The 24,858-nt window shown below is 34.8% G+C and overlaps 1 non-coding gene across 1 annotated transcript; it reads right to left on the reverse strand.

Annotated features, from left to right (window-relative positions):
* Positions 1 to 23,657: 23,657 nt before the first annotated feature.
* Positions 23,658 to 23,730, reverse strand: TRNAF-GAA (transfer RNA phenylalanine (anticodon GAA)). Its single transcript has one exon. It is a non-coding gene; the product is annotated as a tRNA-Phe (tRNA).
* Between the last annotated feature and the right edge of the window lie 1,128 nt (positions 23,731 to 24,858).

The raw sequence follows: 24,858 nt of genomic DNA on the forward strand, positions 1-24,858 counted from the left end.
CAGTATCATCCATGCATGTTTTGAAAAAATATATATAAATAAAAAAAGAAATATATGACCACAAATAAAGGTGTAGCTAGAGGCAAGGAATAACAGAGAGGCTACTGAAGTGCTTCCCCAGTGAGGGTAAAGGATGTTTTAAGATAGCAGCAGATATCCAACACATTGAATAAATCCTCCTTAGAGTAGTTTTGGAAGGACACAAACAAATTTGGACAGAATGAGAAAATCCAGATGAGTTGTGAACAGCACAAATGGAGAAATAGATTGTTGAACTGACCTGTCCTTTGAAGAGTTGACATTAATTAAGAAAATGACTCCAGGGAAAAGAAAAAAATTTTCCCCAGAGGGTTTTCCATGCTCTGCACCTCATTGTATTATGAGTATCCTAAATAATAGCTTATATCCTCATAGCACTTTAAGATTTCCAAAATCTTTCCTCATAGCAACCCTGCTTAGCACAAAGAAATGAAAACTTTTAGCATAGTTCTCCTCTTGTTCTATAAGCTACAAAAACTACAGGAGGAAATCATCCCTGAACCATAAGGTATCGGCTGTTGATGGCAATATAGCAGAGAATAATAGCATTCTCTTGGGCAAGTGGGAAGCAAAATTTTGCTGCATAAGGTGTTTTGGTTAAATTAAACCACATGGAACTACCTCTGATCCTCATTTTACAGATGGATAAATTTCCTTAGGTTAAGAAATCTGCTTACAATTATGCAGAAATTGGAGGTGTTAGCTCCTCTCACCACAAGAGCTATAGTAAGCATTGAACTGAATGAATATATTTCTCTTTCCCAATGTGCCCTTGTCCTATGTATCCTGAATACTATGCCTATAGTCAATCTCACTAGGGGTAGAAGTAGGCAGAAATATACTATAAATCCCTAAAATAAAGAAGCTAGAGCAGTAGAGGTCATGGAATCATAAAGATAAGAGTTGTGGTAATCTCAGAGACTTTATGAATTCCAACCTCTTGTTTTATAACTGAAGAAACTTTGGCCCAAAGAGATTAAGTGATTGACCCAAGATCACATTGGGACTGTCTGATGTAAGAGAAAGAAAGAGAAGTAACCGATGGCACACAGGCAAATGAAAAAGCTAGGTGCATCCCTAGAGACTCAATCCAAGGGACTCCAGCCACAGTAACAATGTCTGTGGCTTATGTTTAAAAGTCAGGGACTTGAGGGCTAGGGCAGCTAGGTGACACAGCTGATAAAGCACTGGGCTGGAAGCCAGGAAGACTCTTATGACTTCCTGAGTTCAAATCTGGCCTCAGACACTTACTAATTGTGTGACTCTAGATAAATCACTTAACCCTGTTTGCCTCAATTTCTATTCTGTAAAATGAATTGGAGAAGGAAATAGCAAACAACAGTATCTTTGTTAAGTAAATCCCAAATAGCATCATGAAGAGTTGTTACAACCACCCCCTTATTGGGGAAACAAAAAGAAGAAAAGATAGTTGGGAGATGGAGTATTAGAAAACCCAGAACATTTCACCCAAAAGGTCAGGGCAGTAGTGATGGTCATGAGGGCAAAATGGAAATTGGCTCAGCTGTGGAAATGGAGAGAAGAGGCCTTTGTTACTATAGCATAATTAAAAGGAGGAGAGGAAGCGCATGATTATGTTGTTTTCCAACTGAGCAGTTCTTGTGACTCAGTTCATCATCTTCCTTGTCATCTTGCTTTCACCTTCCTTCTACTAATGATGCTTTCATATGCTTCCTATATCACAAGTAAGAAGTCCAGAGGAAAAGGAAAGATGGATTTCAATCTCTGTGATATTCACTCCTGATGTATCAGATCCCAATAGTTTCTGCTAGATCTCCAGCTCTTCTAGCTAGCAGTTCATAAAAACTAAATAGTTTTGCTATTTATCACCTATGTGACTTCTCTGAATCTGAAGGTCCTCATTTGTAAGATGAGAGAACTAGACTAGAAGATCTTTAAAGTTCCTTCCAGCTCTGAGTTCTAAGGTAATTAAAGCTAAACAAGGAGACAGCTTATATGAGTTAGTGGAAAGTCTGAAATATATAGTACATTGAACTATATGTTCATAGAATATTTTTTACAGAACATATTTGAAAACTAAATATATAGCACATACAGTAAATTGGAGCCACTGTTTACAAAATATTGCCAAGGAGACACCTTTTCAGTCCAGCTTTCAAAAATAAAAAAGTTCATTAAAAAGCAGTGATGTGTGTAGGTTGATTTAGAATTCTGTGAGGTAAACCACTAAACTGATCCTCCACTTTCTCCAATTACTTAAGAATTAAGAATTAATGAAGTCAAAGATAGAAAGAAAGGTCTCATGTTTTCATATGTAGAAAACTGGAAAGTGCATATCATTGATTGGGGAATGACCAAATAAATTGTAGTACATGAATGTAATAATAAAAATAGCTAACACTGTACTTATTATGTACCAGACACTATATGCTAACCTTTTACAATTATTATCTCACTTCATCTTCACAAAAATCTCTGGGAAATAAGTACAATCATGATCCCCATTTTATAGATAAAGAAACTGAGGCAAACAGAGGTCACACGGATACTCTCTGAAATTAGATTTGAACTCAGATTTGTTCTAATTCTAGCACCACAGATATCATTGCACTCTAAGAAATGACAATAATGAGGAATTCAGAGAAGCATTATGATACTTGCATAAAAAAGTATATACTGTTATCGAGTGAAGTAAGCAGAGCCAGAACATATGTATATATGTTTTATGTATATAAGTATGTGCATATATCTGTGTATGTGAATATGTGTGTATATATATATGTGTGTGTGTTTGTACCTGATTATGATTATGTAAATGTAAACAATATTGGAAAAGTTACTAACATGATATTAAAAATTGACTTCCAAAAACTGACAATGAATCAAATGACAATCTCTCAGTAAAAAAGTGGGAAGCTATAGAAATACTATATTGCATATGCTGTCAGATATGCTACTGTGTTGGATAGATTTTGCATTCTAAGGGAGAGATCATAAATGACTTAAGAATTAACGGCATCAATAAAACTTAAAATGAAAAGGAAGTTATTTTTTGAATGTATAAAAGATTCTCTTTCATTCTTCTTTACTTAGAAAACTTGTTTCTTTACAAAAGGGGCAAAAGGAGCCTTCAACACAACTCTAATAGTGAAAAGCCCAATTAACAAACTCAAAATGACTAAGTTTTTTTTTAATAAATTAGTTCTATCCACAGAAACTTATAGGCTATCACAATCGTGCTTGCTTTACATTATATATCTACAACCCAAATCTCTTTGTCCAAATCTGAATACTATTTTCTTTGCTTTAAAATATTTAGAATAGGTTTAAATGTGGAGAACCAGAATAGCTATTTTCCAAGAAGAATCTCAGCTTGCTATCCTTTAGTAGCAAGTTTCAGTTATCAAAAACAGATTTTAATTATGTCCGTTGAAATAAGTGCTATAAGCTCCATTCCCTCTAAATTTATTTCCTATGATCAGACATTAATTAATCACAGACTCATGATTACAATAATTATAATAACAACAACTAGCATCTTTATAAAGACAATTAGGTGGTACAGTGGATAGAATGCTGGATCCAAATTCAGCCTCAGACATTCACTACTTGTGTGATCTTGGGCAAATTTACTTAACCTCTGTCTGCCTCAGTTTCCTTAATTGTAAAATGGAAGAGCATCTACCTTTCAGTACTATTGTGAGGATCAAATGAGGATCAAATGAGATAATATTTGCAAAGCATTTAGCACAGTGTCTGGAACATATTAAGTGCCTAATAAATGCTCATTCCCTTACCTTAAAATTTACCATAAATTTACAAATATCTTTTAATCTCACAACCCTAAGACATAGTTACAATTATTTTCCCCATTTCCAATAAGTGGGGAATTCAGTCCTTTTCCACTCATTACATTAATGGGGAATCCAGACCTTTTGCAGATAGTACTATCTTAGCATGTTGTGTGTGGTAGAGAAGGAAGAAATGATAACTGCACATAAGCTTTGGCAAATATATTTCCCCTAGGAGTACATATCAATCCCACACAAAATACTGATTCAAACCACAGTCAGTCAGTCAATTGCCATTAAGTGTCTACTATGTGCCAAAGAAAGGAAATACAAAGAAAAGCAAAAAAGGGGTTCACAGTCTAATGTGGGAGATAACATGAAAACAACTTTGTCACATGAAAAATTGAGATTAATCTCAGAGAGATGTCAGTTAAGATTTAAGGGGATTGGAAAAGGCTTCATATAAATGACAGGATTTTAGCTGAGGCTTAAAGTAAGCCACAGAATGTAAGAGGCAAAGATAAGGAGGGAGAGAATTCCAGGCAGAGAGACAGGAAAATACCTAGAGTGAGGAATCATGTTCAAGGAATATCAACATAACAACCTCCATGCTCTCCATTTTTTGGCCATCAGGTAAATGAATACGTAATCCTGCTACCCCCTGAAGCTAGTCATTACAACTTTATAATCCAAATTTGCTTAGCATGTATTTGTTTTAGTTTTTTTTTTTCAAAAAAAGGGGAAAAATTATTAAAAAAAAAAAAAAGAAAAGAAAAGAAAAAGAAAAAGAAAAAAGAAAAGAACAAGAAAAAATTATGTCATCCCTATAATAGTTACATGTGCCTTCTCAGCTTCTCAGAAAGTATGGTTGCTTTGTTAATTGTTTGTGGAGAGCACATTATAAGGTGACATTGGTAACAGAACAGAAGAAAACTAAACAAACATCATAGGTAGCACAAAGATCCAAAGGTAAATTAAGTAGAATTCATGACAAAAATTTACTACAAAATAGCATAAACCTCTAGTGAAATTTAAAGAACTTAATTAATTCATATTCATTTCAAAGTTAGTTACTATAAACCATAAATAGGGAAGGAAGAGAAAAATGCAGAGAGCTTTTGAGGAACAACCAGAGATATTCTGCCTATCCAGATTTTAAGAGAAATTATTACTATGCATCTATAAAACTAAAGAGGACACTAAGAACTCTCTTTTTAATTTTTTTTATTTTTATTTTTTTTAATTATAGCTTTTTATTTACAAGATATATGCAAGAGTAATTTTTCAGCATTGACAATTGTAAAACCTTTTGTTCCAATTTTTCCCCTCTTCCTCCCACCCCCTTCCCTAGATGGCAGGTTGACCAATACATGTTAAATATGTTAAAATATAAATTAAATACAATATATGTATACATGTCCAAACAGTTATTTTGCTGTACAAAAAGAATCGGACTTTGAAATAGACACTAAGAACTCTCTTAAAAACTAATGCTGACTATTACATTGTACCTCCTACCCTTCTCTCAAAGCCCCAAACTGACTGTGGTATAGCACCTCAAGCTATAAATGCCACACACTTTCTTCTCCCACGTGCTTGTTTTGTTGATTAAAACCACCACTGGTTTACTAAAATTGGGATCCAGATGGTTCATTCAGCCTTACACCACACCCTAAAGGATGAAGGGCCTTTGATCCAGGCTACAAAAGAGCTTCTTGGGTAGATCCTTATCAAAACATTTCAAAGGACTCCCTGCTTTTGAACAACAGGTAAAGTTCCCCATTCTCTCTTGGTGACCATTCTCTCTTCAAACTCAGGACACATTAGCTTAGTTTTAATTAATCTTCTCTAAGTTTATAGAGTCAAGAGCCTACAGGTTTTCCCTTCTGGTCCTCACATTATTAATGAGAGAAGAGTTTGCTCATCAGAACCATTAGTAATGGAAAATATATACAGATCAAGGACCCATCTGTAGACCTGTTTTTGCACGTTTTTTACATGACTAACATAGTCTAACTTCAGTTGATTAAACATATGTCTAGGGTATCCAGATGATACTTCAGTTCTTTTTATAATTATTTGAATACAAAATGGTTCCCTACCAATGGCATAGTAGATGCACTGTTATCTATAGTAGGATTTTTTTTTTTTTTTTGTCATGGATACCTTTGTCAGTCTGGTGAAGTCTATGAACCTCTTCTCAAAGCAATGTTTTTAAATTCATAAAATCAAATATGCAGGATTACAAAGGAAAATGATTATATTGAAAATCTATTATCAAAATGAGTAAGATAACATTCAAAATTCTCACATTAAGAATCCCTGCTGTAGGAGGCATATCTTATTGCTCTAATCTTCCAAAGCCCAGACGTACTAATGTCTGTTTGCTTTCTTAGCAGTAACAGCTGGCTCCAGGAAGAGCTGAGATAGGTAGACAGGATGAATAGCCTAATAAAATGAAAGGAAAACTCCTTGGAAATAATGGCAATACTGGCAATACTTGGAATTACTGGCTCTGTAATATCTACTTTGAGAAATTCATCACTATGTATTTTCATGATTAAGTAAATCATGCTTAAATAAACCAATATGCCTCGAATTTGTAGAAGAAAAAATAGAAGAGTTGTTGCAAAATGAAACTTTCAACAAAATGTTATAGTTTCAAGTTCACTTTGTCATTCATTGAGAAGACAGATTTTATGTGATTAGAGAGCAGTAAGTGGCCAAAATACAGAATATCCAGATAGCTAGCAGATTTAAATAATTTAAATGTTCAATGTAGAGTATCAAATGAGATAGATGTATTGGAAGGAGAAGCTAATCAATTGGTGGAGGAGAAGCTGATCAATTAGTGGAGTGGATCTTTAGGATTTTTCAGATTTGGGGAAAAAAAACCACTAGAAATCAAGAGAACTATTTAATCAACATTTTTAAAACTAATAATTTTAAAAGATTTAAGAATTCTGATCAACTCAGTGATCAATTATGATTCATGATATTGGGACCTATATTGAAGACTATCACGTACTTCATAATAAACAGGTGATGGATTAATATGACACATATTTTTGGGACATGGTCTATATGGATGTTTACTTTTTTCATGATTGTGCATATGTTAAAAGTTTTTTTGGGGGGGAGAGAAGAGAGTTAGGAGATAGAAAATGCTCAAAATAGAAAAAAACTAAACTGTAATTTAAAAAAAGAAACAAATAAGTATTTTTTTTTAATCCAGTGCCCCTACTTTAGGAACCTCATTGCTTACCAATCTAATCTTTCTAAAGGCAAAATAAAACAGTATCACTGGCAAAGATTGTGAAACAAGATCTCATCCTTCCTTTTTACTCAACCCTTCAGATTATCTAGATCCCATCAAGACTGTCAGTAGGGAAAAAAGACCATAACCAAGGGGCTGCTGGTAAGTGTTTTTCCTCTCTCCAAGAAGGAAAAAAAGTGTTCACATAACACACTTTTAAACTAAATCTATTACTAAGTGAAATGAGTAGAACCAGGAGATCAGGGAACATGGCAACAACAAGATTATACAATGATCAATTCTGATGGATGAGGCTCTTTCCAACAATGAGATGATTCAGTTCCAATGATCTTGTGATGAGGAGAGCCATCTACACTCAGAGAGAGGACTGTGGGAACTGAGGGTGGATCACAACATAGCATTTTCATTCTTTTTGTTGTGATTTTCTTGAAATTTATTTTCTTTCTCATTTAAAAATTTTTTTTGATTTGATTTTTCTCGTGCAGCAAGATAATTGTATAAATATGTAAGCCTATATTTTATTTAATATATATTTTTACCATGTTTAATAGGGGAGGGGGAAGAAGGAAGGGGGAAAATTGGAACACAAGGTTTTTCAAGGTTCAATGTTGAAAAATTATCCTTGCATATGTTTTTAAAATAAAAAAATTCAAAAACTCTGCAAAAATTATATGAAAATAATTTTTAAAACTAAATCTATATTATTAACATTTATTCTTTCACTTTCTTAAATCTGGAAAATCAACATGATAAGAAATCAAATCCCAATTTGGACTATTTGCCTGTTTCCAAAGTGTAAATTACTCATGCCAAAAATTTAATAATCTGTTCTCTCATGCTGGTTCTAGCTAGCTCCAACACACCATAGAAAGAAACAGGAACAAGGAGTTTTCCTCTCATTCTATTGGGCTATTCACCCTGTCTGTTTCTCCCAACTCTTCCTGGAGCCAGTTGTTACTTCTAAGAAAGCAATCCTTCCATTCATGTAGAAGAACACAAAACAAATCACCATGTCCTGTCATTTCATCCTAAGTTTCAATGAACCTTATTATCAGCTCTGCCTCTACCTCCTGCAGATCTCCCTTGGGATTGTCATCTTGCCTATTAATGTACTTTTAGAACTTCTGAGCTTTTCCATTGGCCCTGCAATTAAATTCTTTAACATATTGTCTCTCCCAATTTGAGTGTGAATTCCTTGAAAGCAAGAACTGTTTTCTATCTCTATCCCCAGCAATTAGCATAGGACTTGCCATATAGAACATAACTGATAAAAATCGTTTCTCATTCTTTCCTTCCTTTTTTCCTTCCTACTCTCTTCCTTTCTCTCCCTCCATGTTTTCGCTTCTTTTTTTTTCTTTCTTATTAAGATAGATGCCACAATGGCTAGACTCTTGTTCTGCTTGGTAAACTATAAAAAAGTCATGGAGATCATGGGAAGATGCATCAGACACAGCCTCAGGCAACACTGTATTAGCTTCATAGAGAAGACAAACAATTGAAAATCACTGTTTTCATCTCCTTACAACTGAATCACAGGGAGCAGCTAGAACTTCTTCCCAAAGACATCTGCTTTTATCCTCCATGAGTAATACAAGAGCAGAAAATGAATTTCAGAAGAAGGGAAGCAACAAATGTTCTTAGTTCAGGATCCTCAGTGTTTATTAATAGATTCTCATCTCCACTCCTTCAATATTCAGCAAACATTTATGAAGTATCTACTATGTGCAAGCCAGTAAATAAGCATTTATTAAGTGCCTACTAAATGTCAAGCAATCTTTTGTGTAGAGGAGATAAAAGGTTAGTTGTACCATGCCCAAAGGGCTAGAAAACTGTGCATACCTTTGATCTAGCAGTACCACTACAATCTATATCCCAAAGAGATGATAAAAATGGGGAAAAACTCATATGTGCAAAAATGTTTGTAGCAGCTCTTTTTATAGTGGCAAGGAAAAGGAAAATGACTGGATGATCATTGATTGGGGAATGGTTGAATAAGCTGTGATATTTGAAAATAATGGAGTATTATTGTTCTATAAGAAATGATGAACAGGTTGGTTTCAGAAAAGCCTGGACATACATGAACTTAATGTAAAGGACTATGAATGAAGTGAATAGAACCAGGAAAACATTGTACCAAATAACAGCAAAATTATATGATGATCAACTATGATAGACTTAGATCTTCTCAGTGATCCACGACAATTCCAATAGACTTGGGTTAGAAAATGCCATCTGCATTCAAAGAGAGAAAACTAAAAAGACCGAATCTTTTCTAATGATTCCCTTTGCCTGGAATACAACCCTTATTCTCCTTCAATTCAAGTCATACTCATGTTTCAAGGATCTGCTTAAGTCCAGTCTCCTACAAGAAGCAAACCTTCCCAATTAGTACCAAGCCATTAGCACAATTATTTTTTAAAGTGTTTTTCTATATTGATCTGTTCTTCCCAACTAAAAAACCTCAAACACTTTTGGAGAGGATCCTGTCCTGTCTGGTTTTTTTTTAACCTCTTTTACAGCACTTACCACTGCGTTTAGCATATGATGAGTAGGGTACCTACTAAATACTTTCTGGTTGATGAATTTATTGATCAATCTATTCAACTCAATCATCTTTTTTATAAAAGGCCTCAGTCCACAGAGCCACCATTCCAGAGAAGATGGATACAGAAAATTTCTCACATATTTGATTTTTTTTATTTGATTTAAAGCTACAAGGGGGACCTTCATTTAGTCTGGGCCTTTTCCTCTCATTTTTAAAATTAAGAAAATTGATGCTCTGGGAGGTAAAATTTGCCAAAGGCTGCATATGATAAGTAGAAACATGGGATTTGAATACACATCTTCTTGTGAATGATTACATCATCTTTATATCATCTTGGACATCTTCATTCCATTCCCCCCTGTGCAAAAAAAAAAAAAAGACAGAGAGAGAGAGAAAGAGAGAGAGAGAGAGAGAGAGAGAGAGAGAGAGAGAGAGAGAGAGAGAGAGAGATTATCTAAAATGAGAATTTAAAAAAAGAATTTTGTTTAAAAACCAAGTTATGCAAAATTGCCAGGAAAAGTATCCTGTGTACTCAGACCACTCATAAAGTGTAATGTGCAGAAACTTTCACTCATCCAATATACAAATATCATGTCCAGAACCTCTTTGTGGGACCTCATGACGAATTCAGAACTCTTTAGAAAGTCAAAGGAGGCTTTTGTCATATAAAAAAAAAAAAAAAACTGGCAAGGTCATATAGCAAGGATTCTCAACAGCATATGGACATTCATTTGACAGAATGGATTCCATGAGATAATAAAAATTATTTGAGATGTGCCAGTGGTTCAAGTTTTAACTATGAGATTGCCCTCCATTTAAACTATTTATTTCATGCTTAATTTTTTTTTTTTTTTTGCATGTCTTCTCAGTCATTAAGATGTGAGTTCCTTGCGGGTTAGAAATAAACAAACAAAAAGCCTTTTTGTTTTTTTTTTTAAATGATATGCTCTGATTAATAAGCAAACTCAGAAAGAGAAAGGCAAAAAGGAGTTTATTCAGCATGCCAAGACAGTAAGCATTGGGTGGACCCATTTCAATGATTGGAGCATGTAATCCCAAGGAAATAGGATTATGGAACATGTACACTCCACCATTTTATGCAGGCTAACTGCCACGCACTTAAATTTTTAAGCTAGGTTTTGAAATGGAGTTATCCACAGTGATTCAGCACAAATAGCTGACTATCTTTTCACTTTTCTTTGCATCATCGGCACTTATTATAGTACTTGACATGCACATAATAAGCATTTAATAAAAAGCTTAAATAAAATAAAAAGCTTAAAAAATAGAGAAAGTGAGCACAGGATTGGCCATTCTGGGTCCTCAGTACTTATCATAGTGCCTGGCACATAGTAGGTTCTTAATAAATGTTTGTTGCTAACTGACTAGATCTACAAGTGCCCTTTAAGGAAATAGGATAAATTCAAAATTCATATGAGAGAAAGAATTATTCTAATCTGAGTGAATGCAGATTGATGTATTATTGTAATATAGCATTGATAGATGATTTCAATGTACAGAGAAGCCTAGTCTCCATGTGTCTGTTACTATACCAAAAAATGGCCCAACTTGAAAGACCATCATCCAATTAGTAAAGAAATGAGGAAAGCAGCCAATTCATTAATCTAACCATTGAGAAACTGAGTTAGCTAAGAAAGAGGAAAAGAATTATCTATATGTTAAGTTCTGAAGTAGAAATTAGGAGCATCTATTAGAATCTATAAAGGTTCCTTTATGACTTTATGAGGTCTTTTCGAGGTCAACAGAAGGCAAATGAAGTTTCAAAAATCTAAATCTTCCTACTTAACATTCCTAATAATCTTCACAGTTAAACCCCAGGTAGCTATCTCTTTCTGATACCATAAATGCTCCCTGTAAAATTAAAATTAGAATCAATACAATGAGTACTCAATATGTAAAACAATTTCAAGCTTTTTTTTTAGCATGAAGTTTCATTTAAACTATAAGAATAAAAAGAAAAGACAGACCTTTGTTCTCTTCATTTCACAATCCTACAAATGGCCTCTTGGCCAAAATAGCTTCTCTAATCTTTAAGTTTTAATTAGCTACCCACAATTCATAGAATATCAGGAATTAAAATGCTGATACCTCATTCTCCTGAGAAATGGCACACAATTAACCTCTTTTTTCTGGTCAAAGACTGAAATTGAGAAAGGGTAATGACAAAGTTAATCCATTCTCATGGCAAGGACTACAATAGAACTGGGAAAAAGCATAAGACCTGGCGTCAAAGGGAAGGAGCAGTCCTAAAAGTGTCCAGAAATTATGGATCTGTTTTGTGTAGGCTTTTTTTATTCATGGCAAGTTATATCACAAAACCATATTGGACACCAGATATCTTATAAAAATGTCAAATGATTCATGGGAACTAATCTACCTATGTTCCTTTCTTCCCCTCTCAGAAAACTGAGATGTACATAAGGTTTAAATCAGGTCAGAGACACAGAACATAAGAAAAGGCAGGCAAGAAAGAAGAAAATGAGAAATGGATTCCATCCTGGCAGGATCTGAAGAGAAGCAAAATCTTTCTTTAGCCCTAAGGCTTACATGAAGTCATTGAATTTATATCTTTCTAAAACAGTGGCTCAAAGACTCTTCCTTTTGGTACTCAAAGTGTACATATTTATTTTAATAAGATTAACATCATTTTACTTCAGGAGAATAATAAACATGAGGAAAAATAAGTGGATAGTGAAGGTATTAGTATCCACAAATTTTTTTTTTTTAAATTCCCCAAGGCATTCCTAGCTCCTTGATGGAGGATTAGTTCACTTGTCCAAGGCAGAATCAAGATTAACATTTAGGACCTCTGACTCCAAATCTAGTCATCTTTCCAATATGATTTGATATTCACCGGAGTTCACATTAATCTGCAAATATGCATATTTAATGGCCAAACATCATAAAATGTTTCCAGTAGCTGCCTAATAATGCTGTGTACAATTCTAGATCTCTATTTTAACATTTCCTTTTTATGGCAAACATTGTGTTAGACATTGCAGATACAAAGAATGAAAAAAACAGCTACTCTCAGGGAAATTGTATTCTAATAGGAAAGATAATAATTACTTATATAAAAGTATATATCAAAAAATATAAATAGAATTAAAATAAAAAGACAAGATATTTAAATACTTGGTAGCTAAGAAGGAAGATTCCTTTCAAAATTGGGTGATCATAAAATCTTCTTGCCAAAGGTAGTATTTGAGCAGTATATCTAAGGAAGAAAGGGATTCTCTGAGGCAGAAGTAAGGAGAAAGTGTATCCCTGGCATTGGGAGGATGAATAGTACAAAGACAAAAGCCAGGAGGAGGAGGATTCTATATGAGAAAGAGAGAAGTCTAGTTTGGCAGTTCTAGAGTTCTGGAGGAATAAGGGAGAGTAATAACCACTGAACTGGGCAACTAGATATTATGTGGTTAAAGTGCTGGGCCTGGAGCCAGGAAAACACATCTTTGTGAGCTCAAATCTGAGTTCTGATGCTTTCTAGTCTGGTTAAGTCACTTACCCCTATTTGATTCAGTTTTCTCTTCCATAACATGAGCTGAAGAAGAAAATATCAAACTAATTCAGTATCTTTGCCAAGAAAACTCTTTGCCAAGAGCAGAAAGAATCAGACATAACTGAAAAATGACTAAACAATTACAAATGTCCAATAAGGCTGAAAAGACAAGTTTTAAAGGACTTTAAAAGTTAAATGAGGAGAGGGTAAGAAGGATAATTTATGTTTAAAACAAAAAGAAAGAGGCTTTTGGAGTTTGTTGAGTAGAGGAATAGTCAGAATTGCACTTAAGAAAAATTACTTTGGCAGAATTGGGGAGGATAACTGGAGTAGGGAGAAATCTGAAACAGAGAATTATTTTGAAGTCCATAACAATAATCTAGAGAAGAAATGAAAGGGACAGGAATGAAGTAGTTGCTGTATGAGAAGAGAAGATACCGATTTTTGTATTTGAATTTTTTTGGATATAAAAAGATATCGTTTAGGTAGAGACAACAAGAATTACCAAACTGATGTGGGGTGGAGGAGACTGAAGACTCAAAAATAAGACAAAAGTTGCCAGCAATTTGGTAATATATAATTGAAGCTTAGGAGAGAGACAAGGACTGGATTTATGAGATTTGTGAGTCATTGATATTTGTTCAGTCATTTCTGAATTTTTTGCAACTCCATGGACCATTTCATCCTTGGGGTTTTATTGGTAAAGATACCAGTGAGTGATTTGCCATTTCCTTCTCCAGTGGATCAAGGCAAACAGAGATTTACTAATTTTCCCATGGTCAAGTTAGTAGGTGTCTGAGATCAGATTTGAATTTAGATCTTCCTGACTTCAGACTTAATTTCTACCCACTAAGCCATCTAGCTGCCCGAGCCATTGGCATAGAGATGATAATTATGCCCCTGAGTAAGGATTTTAGTTGAATGCTGAGTCTGGAATCTGTTATAATCTACAAGGTTCATATCTCACTTACCACTTCCCAAAAGAGGTCTTTCCTTCTCTCCTTTGGCATGAGGCTTTTCCTTATCACTCCAATAATCCATGCTTTCTCCCTCCTCAAATTATATAGGTAACCATTTTATCTCTCTAAGTAAAATGTAATTCTCTAAGGGTAGTGACTATTTTTCCTTTTGTCTTTTTGCATTCCTAGCATACAGCAAAATGCCTTGAACATAGTACATACTTGATAAATAATGATTTTAAAAGAACTGAATTAAATTGAATGATCATGCTGACCACACATATAATGTCCTGTCATGAACTGATGAGTCACTCTGTTGTCTGGACCAGATAGATGATTCAACATTTCATGAAACTGTTCACTGGAAAAGCTCTGGGATCCCTGGGGGCCACCTGAAGGTCCAACAATTACTTTTAAGAGAAGACCTCCCAAGCATATATACAGAAGACCAAACAATTACTAGACTCCACCTGCACAGCCTATTAATACAGCAAGGATGACTGAACTGATAATTGGTGGATTAAGGGAAATGTTTCCATTATTCCAACATGTTTCTATTTGTGTTAGGCTGTCAGTTTTACCTTATTAGCTCTCCAAACTTAGATGCTTAACTCAGTTCTTAATCTCTGTTACATCTGGAAGCTTTGCTAAATCTGTATATCTGGCAAGTTACTTGAGCCTTGAATTTTAAAATAACAGCAATAGAAACACCTTGAGCAATTTGAAAATGAGCAAAGGCTGTTGTTGCTGTTGCTTTGGTTGTTGTTAGAGAGTTTTTCAAAGATGTCAACAATATAATAGATGCTCAATGGAATGCATAGACTGGACCCCTTGATCTTCAGGTTTCTCACCTGAATTAACCTTTGTTAATGTTCAGGCAGATCCTACCCCCTAAAGTACTTCAGCTTGCCTTTCTCTTTACTTCATGAAGAATTTTCTGTACAAAAGACTACAGATAACCTTCCTTTGGGATTTCTAGTTCTCCTTTCCAACAAGTTAAGTCAACAAGTATTCATTAAGTGACCCCTATGCACTAGGAATTAACTAAAAGCTAGGAATAAAAAATAATAGCCAAAACATACAATAAAACAAGATTCTGATCTAAAGGAGTTCACAGTCTAATATATGAGACAACATGTAAATAACTATGTATAAACAAGATAAATATAGAATAAATTGGAGGTAATCAAGAAAAGGATGGCACTAGCCTTAAGGGAAATGAGATAAGACTTTTTCTTTTACAAAAGGTGGTATTTTACTTAGGAATTAAATGGAGATAGAGAAACCAAGAGATGGAGATGAGGAGAGAAAGAAGTCCATGCAAGAGTACAGCCAGTGAAAAATAAACAGAATTAAGTTGTATGAGAAGAACAAGATGGCCATTGACCCTGGAATACAGACTAAGTGGGGGGATAAGGTATGAGAAGATTGGAAAGGTAGAAAGGAGTCAGATTATAAAGGGCTTTAAAAACTAGAAAATTTATGTTTCATCCTGGAGGTCATTAGAAAGGAGCCACTGCCATTTATTGAATACAGGAGTAATAAGATCAGACCTAAGTTTTAGGAAGTTCAATATGGCAGCTGAGTGGAGAATAAACTCTAGAGAAGAGATATTTAAGGCAGAAAAACCAATCCAGAGGTTATTGCAATAGTTCAAGCAGTAGGTGATGAAGGCATGCACCAAAATGGTGGCATTGTCACAGGAGAAAAGGGGGGTATGTTGGAGATGTTAAATGGACAGGACCTGGCAGCACATTGGACATAGGGTATGAAAGAAAGTAAGGAGCTGAAGATTACGAGCCTAGGTAACTGGGAAGATTGTGGAGCCCTCAACAGTAATAGAAAAGTTAGGACGAGAAAAGAGCTAGGGAAGGGGGGAGTAGGATAATGGGTTCAATATGGGATGCTTTGGACATTTTCCAACCTATTCTGCTTTGAAGCCAGGCTCTTCCTTCTCCTTCAATAGATGAAAGACATTTTCATCTTGATCTATACCTTTTAGACTTCATCAAAAAATTCTGCTCCTTTTCCTTTCATTTAAAGACTGCTCTGAGTCACTAATAAGAACAATGCAAAACAAAACTCTGAGGTTTCACCTCATGCCAAGCAAATTGGCAAAGACACCAAAAGAAGTGAACAGACATTGTTTGAAGGCTTGTAGAAGTATGAGCATACTAATGGAGTAATGGTAGAACTGTGAGTTGGTCCAATCATTCTATAAAGATATTTGGAATTGTTCCAATAAAATGTATATAACCAATGAGTCAGAGATTACAGAGCTGGTCATATACCCCAAGGATAGCTCCAAATGCAACAAAACATTTATAGCAACATTTTTTTGTATTAGCAAAGACCTGGAAAAAAACAGGTGCTCATGCAATAGGGAATGAATAAACAAGTTGTGACACATCATTATAATACCATGCTATTACATTGCAAGAACAGATAAATGTAAAGAAGAATGAAAAGACATATAAACTGATACAAAGTAAAGTAAGGAGAAACAGGAAAACAATGACTATTATTGCCATGCTATAAATAGGAAAGAACAACAATAAATTTTTAAAAAACAATAGAAACCAAATGGCATGCCATTATTTTAATCAAAGTTGGCCCAAAAGAAGAAATATGAAAAGTATTTCTCCAAGCTTCTTTACAAAAATATGGGACCATTCATGTCAAACCCTAAATATAAAGTCAAACTTTTTATATCTTTCTTAGTTTTGTTGAACTATCTCCCCACAACTGTCTTTTATTATGTTTTGTTTTAATGAGGGATGTCTCCTCAGAAATAGGAGGGAGTATATTCTGGTAATAGATGCAATTCAATAGCAAAAGATATCAAACAAATTTTTAAAAGAATAGTTTAATGAAATATAGTGAAAAAATAAAGTATGTAAAAACACATATAGTCAATTGATGATATAAAGTTATAATAGGCAGAGCATGAATTTAATCCATTGATATAAACAAATATTTTGGCTAGGTACTGCAGATTCACAATAAACTGACTTCAATAAACTGACCCCTAATAGGGTAGGCTTTATTTGGAAAATTGTATTCAACCCAAACTGCTTATTGCTTCAAAATTCCATCACTTTAATAAAAAAACATTCCCAATGACATTATATGAGTATGAATTCTGGGGTACCACAATCTTAAAAAGATTAAAATTTTAAGCAATACAAAAGGGAAAGTAAATACTCATGGTAAGTATAAGGGGACTCAACTATATTGCTTACAACTAAAAATTATAGTTAAAAGCTATCCCTGAGACATTCATGAGAAAAAGAGATTTTTCTTTACAGTTATAATGAGAAGCAGGTGATAGGAAGGGCTCAGTGTTGCATTGGTAGAATGAATGGCAGTTTTCTTTTTTTTCCTTTTTTTTTATTTTATTAATTTTATAATTATAACATTTTTGACAGTACATATGCATAGGTAATTTTTTACAACATTATCCCTTGTACTCCTTTCTTTTCCTAATTTTTTTCCTCCTTCCCTCCACCCTCTCCCCTAGATGGCAGGCATTCCCATACATATTAAATATCTTATAGTATATCCTAGGTACAATATATATGTGCAGAACCGAATTTTGTTGTTGTTGTTGCAGCAAAGGAAGAATTGGATTCGGAAGGTAAAAATAATGTGGGGAGAAAAACAAAAGATGCAAACAGTTTCCTTCTCTGGGTGTACCTGATTCTGTCCATCATTGATCAATTGGAATTGGATTAGCTCTTCTCTATGTTGAAAATATCCACGTCCATCAGAATACATCCTCATATAGTATTGTTGTTGAAGTGTATAATGATCTCCTAGTTCTGCTCGTTTCACTCAGCATCAGTTGATATAAGTTTCTCCAAGCCTCTCTGTATTCATCCTGTTGGTCATTTCTTACAGAACAATAATATTCCATAACTGAATGGCAGTTTTCTAGGTGTTTGAGTAGATTCTTTTTGGAGAATTTATGGAAAGGCACAGATAAGAATTACACAAAACTAGAAGAATTAGGGAATGATAATCTACATCAATGAAGATTATTCATGCCAGTGATATCAAAGTGTCAAAGTGAAGATCTTGAATAAGGCCAAACTATTGACATCACTAGTCTACCTCAAGCCCAACTGGAACACTCTCACATAAATGCTTCTACGAAAGTCTCTTCTCACATGTATCTATGTTACATTTTTTAAAAGTTCCTATAAATTCTCAAAACCTTTTAAAAAGCCTTAATGTAAACTTATTTTGGAACACAAATACCTTCATTTCTATCTCTGGAATGTCTCCTCCAAAATCCATGTCATTTGTGAGAAAGAAGGTATTTTGCCAAAAAGGGCAAACATGAAACCAGGAGAGAGAATAAATCAAGATAAACTATAAGAGTATGCCAAAATGTATAGCAGAGATAACAAAGTTTTTGAAAAGGTCAGAAATTGAGAAAACAAAAGCCTGATGTAGAAAGCAGAAGTATGGGCACTGAAGGAAAGGCAGGATTTGACATTAAAAATGAATAAAATGTGAAATGTAATGCTCTCTATAAGCTACTCTCTATTTATAAGGCTATTTTTATCATTGTGTTTAGAAAGGAATTATTTCTACCCTGCTATATAACATTATCATTCTTTCCTATTCAACAATGAAGCCTCCTTAATAACTATAGGACAGAACCAGCCAACCTTAAATGATATAAAACATAAATCAATTAATTTATTTATAACTCCTTCTGGAAAAAGGTATAAGATACTTCAGGCTCAGATAAGTTATGGAAATAATAGAACATCAATTTCACAACAATATTTTATGGATTTTTTCCTCAATTAAAATAAGAAACTTGTATAGCTATAGTGTGCCTATTTATGCATAATACTACGTGAACAATCAAGTATGATTTAAACATTACAGCATGAATTTTATATTTGAGTTGGGTTTTTTTTGGTAATTCAGTACAAAAACAAAACCACAAATAGGAGATTTTATTTAATTATGCAAGACAATTTGGGTTAAGTGACTTGCCCAGGATCACATAGCTAGAAAGTATTGTCTAAGGCTGGATTTTAATTTAGATCCTCCTATCTTTAGGACCAGTGTTCGATCCACTGTACCACTTAGCTGCCCCACACACATGAGAAGTAATGTGGATCTTTAACTAGGATTTTTTTTCTTGGTATGAAAAAAATTGTTCTGTGCTAGTCACTTAATGCTATTTGCTTCAGTTTTCTCATCTGTAAAATGAACTAGAGAAGGAAATGACAAACTACTCCAGTATCTTTGCCAAGAAAACCATAAATGGGGCCATGAATTGTTATATACAACAGAAACAACTGAACAACGACCACCCACCCAAGAGTTATGGAGTAGATTGTAATAAATTCAATATCACTGGATTATTTATGTGACAAATAGAAGGGGATATGGGTTGAAATGAAGATGAACTAGGAGATCAGGGAATGAAATAGTTAAAGAACAGTTATTCTCTTGCTGCCTTAAGAACTAAGTGTTGAGGAAAGAAAATAACCACTTTTAGTATTCTTCCTGAAACTAAGTAGCATTCCCTAAACTGGAAGACAGAGACAGAGAAACAATAATTCTAAAAACTTTGTACATAGCAAGAAACAACTTGTTACAAGATTCAGATATTAAAAACAATGTCTGATTGGGCCTCTTTCATATGAATAACTTAGAGAAAAGCTTTTCTTTTTGAGAGCATAACCCCCAATAATAAGAATAGCACTTTGTACATAGTAAGCACTTCATTCATTGTGCATAGAATTATAGAGGAACATCAAGAGAATAATAGAATCTTAGTGCTGAGAATGAGCTTAGAAACTGTTGACTACAAACCTTGTCATTTTAAAGATGAGGGAACTGAGAGCCAGTGAGGTAAAGTAAGTCCAATGTTACATGGCTACTAAATATCAGGGCCAAGACTTAAACTAGTGTTTCCTCATTCCTGTTCCAGTATTCTTTACATTTGACGCTAGACTAACTTCATCATCTGGTTCAGTATTCAGTTTTCATACAAGTTGAATGAATGAAACTACTCAAGATGGAAATTTATCCATTACCTTCTCAAAAACTCATTCTAATAATTTATCACCCTTATTCATTTTCTTATTTCCATTATCAAAACATTTCTCCAGTGCAATCCTCCGCAAATTTCAGTTTGAAGTGGGAGAAGGGGAGAAAGCATCTGATAAAATTAATCACATTCAGGTAGAACTATTAGTTCCTTTGGAGCTCTTGCCTTCCCAAGGATCATTGTTTGCTAAAGCAAATGAGTCCCTAATGAGAAGAATTTAGAACAGTTATGGGTTATATTTGGAGAGACAGGAGCCTGTCCTTTAAATCATACCTGTGCTAATTAGCTATTAAGCCCAGGCCTGGGAAAGGGAAAGGAGCATTTGTGGCCCTGTTCATAACAGTGCAGGTTTTCAAAAGATGTGGGCAGGTCCTTCAGGAAAATTAGGGAAGTACAGCAGATTGATAAGAGGGGATCATCAGGATAATCCTCAAAACCCTATTCCATGTCAGGTCTGTAATATCTTTCACAAGTATCATCATCATGGTGGAGTGAAATATGGTAGAGTAAAGCGTCAAAGCTGCCAAACTTCCCCAAAAGCCTTTCCTACAAAATGAACACCAAAAATGTCAAATTGCATATTTTAGTTCTGAAAGAAAAACCAACAAAAAGTCATAGTGAATCATCTTTAGAAACCAGGGCAGCTTAGGAAGACAAAAGAAAATCTGTGGGTTTGGGATGGGAAGTGCCACTTAAGCAGCACCAGTTGTGAGCCATGGAAACAACAGCTATAGGAGCAGCAGTGGGAGCATTGGCCATGTCAAATGCACAGGGACAGTAAGGAGACTGAACGCTTAGGCAGAGATTTCAGGGGATCCCTGGCCTAGCATTAGGAGCATTATTGGGTGCCATTTGGCAACTTTGATTTCTGTTACCCACTTTCAGTTCACAATTACAGGACAGAGAGGAAGTACCACAATCACAAGGGAGAGAGGTTCTACTGGAATAAGGACTAGAGTGCAAACCAAAAGGCCAATGACAAGAGCCTTCCCAGGCTCTTTATACCTTGAAAACACCAAAAACTTACAGGCGCCTAGATCAAGTTACAGAAGCTCTGACCAGACATCTCCCCTCCAGAGCTGAGTCCAGCTATGAAGCAGATAAAGAACTTGTACTTCTAAATGCAGAATGAAGCATTCTATTTTTCATTTTTTTAAATTTGAGTCTTCTTGTATAAAATTATTAATATGAAAATGTTGTACATGATTGCACATGTATAACCTGTATCAGATTGCTCAACTGATTCAGGAATTGGAAGGGGGAGGAAGGAAGGGAGAGAATTTGGAACTCAAAACTTTTTTTAGGTTTAAAGAAATTAACATGTAATTGGAGAAAAATAAAATATTAAAAAAAAAAAAACTTCTTCACTTCCTGTTCCCTCTTAAAAGAAAACTTTACTTCATAACCATCTATCACAAGCTTCATTTCCCCATTGCTTCACCTCAAAACTCAAAATCATTCTTTAGTAACATTTTGAGGAACAGTCACTACATATGAATAATGAACTGGAAGCTAGAATTGGTTTTTAAAAAGGAAGAGAGAAAACTAGGTTGCCTCTGGAAAATCACAAAGTCTTTTAACAATCCCAAGCTACTCCCTGAGACAGCCACCTAACTACCTTTTAATACTAATATTCATCTGATGTGTTATATTGTAGTGAGTCATGAACATGACAATCTGGGAAGAACTGAATTTTAAGGGACATATACATGATGGACATGAGCAAGTATGAGACATATTACAAACAAGTAATACATAGAAAAAGTTGTGTAAAGAATGTAATCTACTGATTCAAACTAGTTCCAATTGTTCAATGATGAAGAGAGCATCTACACCCAGAGAGTTGTTGTTTGCTTGCACATTGTTTTCTTTTTCATTTTTTTTTCCTTCTTGATCCAATTTTTCTTGTGCAGCAAGATAACTTTATAAATATGTATACATATATTGGATTTAATATGTATTTTAACATATTTAACATGTATTGGACTACCTGCCATCTAGAGAAGGGGGTGCGGGGAAGGCGGGAAAATTTGGAAAGGAGGGAAAATTTGGAAAGGAAGTTTTTGCAAGGGTCAATCTTGAAAAATTACCCAGGCATATGTTTTGTAAATAAAAAGCTTTAATAAATTTTTTTAATTAAAAAAAATTTGAAGTCAGGTCCACTTCCTCTTCCTGATACTTCTTCAATTAATCAAACTGGCCATCATCTCGTTCAAAGTAGCCGTCCCTGAGCAAGGTTACTGACTGCCTGCTATTTATACTTATCTCCTTCCTGGTACACAGTACGAATTTGCCCTTGAACTTGTGTTGTTTTCATTTTATCCGACTCTCCTAGGCCCCATTTGGGATTTTCTTGACAAAGATACTGGAGTAGTTTGTCATTTTTTTCCCAGCTCTTTTTACAGATGAGAGAACTGAGGCAAAGAGGATGAAATGACTTGCCACAAAGATAGCCACCAGATTTGAAAGATTAGTTCTTCAGGTCCGCAGTCCTATCCACTGCGCCATCTAGCTGTTATTTCTTAGTTTCCTCCTGTCTCTCTCATTTACAGCTAGGAGAGAGTAGAGCTCATTGTCTATTTCTGCTATATGCACATCTGTGTTCTTCTCATAAAGCGAGCTCAGCTCACGCAGCTCCGAAAGACCCTGATTCAGTCTCAGGAACAATCGGACAGCGCTCCGCTTCATTCCGGCTACTGACCACAACAACCAACAACGAAAATAGTAGCGATACCCCCAACCCCTGTAATCCCGAGCCAGCCAGAAGAGAAGCACAGCGTTGAATAAATCCAGAGTGCGAGTTTTCCCTGACTTCCAATTTCTTCCTTTTTCTATCTTCGCTCCGACACATACTATCTATCCCTCCCTTTTGTACCACCCCGTCCCTCAGCACTGTTGCCGCTAATAATTAGAATATAGTTATATTTATGTAATGCTTTAAGATGTGCAACTCTCTTTTACAAATATTATCTCGTTTTATCCTTACAACAATCCTGGGAGGGAGACGCTACAATTAATTATCCCCATTTTACAGATGAGGAAACCGATTCAGAGAGACGTTATTGGATGACTTTTCCTAAGTTAACACAGATAGTAAGTGTTTTGAGTATGGATTTAGGTTATCTATCCAGTGTCAGTCTTTGTAAAGTCGTCTTTGGGTTCTGCTCCTATAGGGATTCGCTTTAAAAAGAAGTTCAGGACTTACACTGCAAAAAGAAAGGGCGCACAGAATTATTTTGCACGTGTCTCACGAATAAAACAAGGGAAAGAAACAAGGGGAGGGAGAGGGAGAGAAGACCTTATTTCCATCCGACCAAAAACATGCGGGGATAGAGAAAGACGAAGAGTTAACGAACTAAATGCGCTGAAACAGGTAAGGTCGGAAATTTGGAGGTAACTCAATTCCGAAAGATATTAAAGCTTCCCAATGAGGTTTTCTATGTTTTGGAGAAATTCAAAACTTTCTGCCGAAACCCGGGATTGAACCAGGGACCTTTAGATCTTCAGTCTAACGCTCTCCCAACTGAGCTATTTCGGCCACTACGGAAGTGCCTTCTGAGCTATTCAATCTGTTATTGTTTAACCCCTTTCCTTTTGTAATCGGTTTTTCTAGTTTCTAATTTAGTATAATACTTCCGTGTTTATTCTCCACAATCTCAAAAGGTGGTGCTAAAAATCTTGTAGCATAATTGTCAAGATTATACATATGCATATGCTATCCACAATTTTATTATGCTTGAGGATGTCATTAATGTTACTATTTATTATTATAAACTTAATTTTTATTAATTTAATAAGCATTACTTTAAAAATAACTTACATTTCTAAAATTCCTTATTTAAAAACAAAAACAATACAATTTCCTAACTGCTCTAAACTCTGCTACTCAGATTAATTTACAGCCCAAAGCTTGAAAAAAGTAAGGTAAAAAATCACGCAAAGTTGAATAAAACATTAAAATGAGCCACTATCATTATATATGCTACCATAATTACATTGGTGACTGAGAACCCAGGAGCCATTTGTCAATAAATACAAGAGAAATCATTGATAGAATACGTGAGAATTTTTTTTTTCTAAAGCACGCACAATTTTAGCTCTTTTACAATACTGTTGTAGTTGGATTGACCCGGGACTGTCATTTCCTTGATAAATGGACTTTTAATTTAAGCTTTTTATTTTCAAATTATATAAATGAATAATTTTTAACATTCATCCTTACAAAACCTTGTGTTCTAATTTTTTCCCTCCCTTCCCTTCATTCCCCCCCCCCATGGCAAGTGATACAATATATGTTAAACATGAGCAATTCTTCTATATATATTTCCACAAATATCATGCTGCACAAGAAAATTTAGATCAAAAAGGGCAAGTCTCCAGACCTCTCTGAAATCATCCTCCTGATCATTTCTATCATTTCTTATAGAACGAAAACGTTCCTGAATGGACCTTTTTCTTGTGAATGAAAAGAATAAAGTATAAATCAGCACTTTCTTTGCCACTAAAAGCCTTGGAAATTTGTCTGTGGTCCCCAAAACAGCTTTTATCTAATTCTGCCAACCTTGTCTAGCTGAGCTCTGCCTATTTGTCAATGTAACATTCATTTATTCTGCTGAGGCAATTGGGGTTAAGTGACTTGCCCAGGGTCACACAGTTAGGAAGTAGT

The sequence above is a fragment of the Sminthopsis crassicaudata genome, chromosome 3, assembly GCF_048593235.1.
Source record: "Sminthopsis crassicaudata isolate SCR6 chromosome 3, ASM4859323v1, whole genome shotgun sequence".
Classification (NCBI taxonomy): Eukaryota; Metazoa; Chordata; class Mammalia; order Dasyuromorphia; family Dasyuridae; genus Sminthopsis; species Sminthopsis crassicaudata.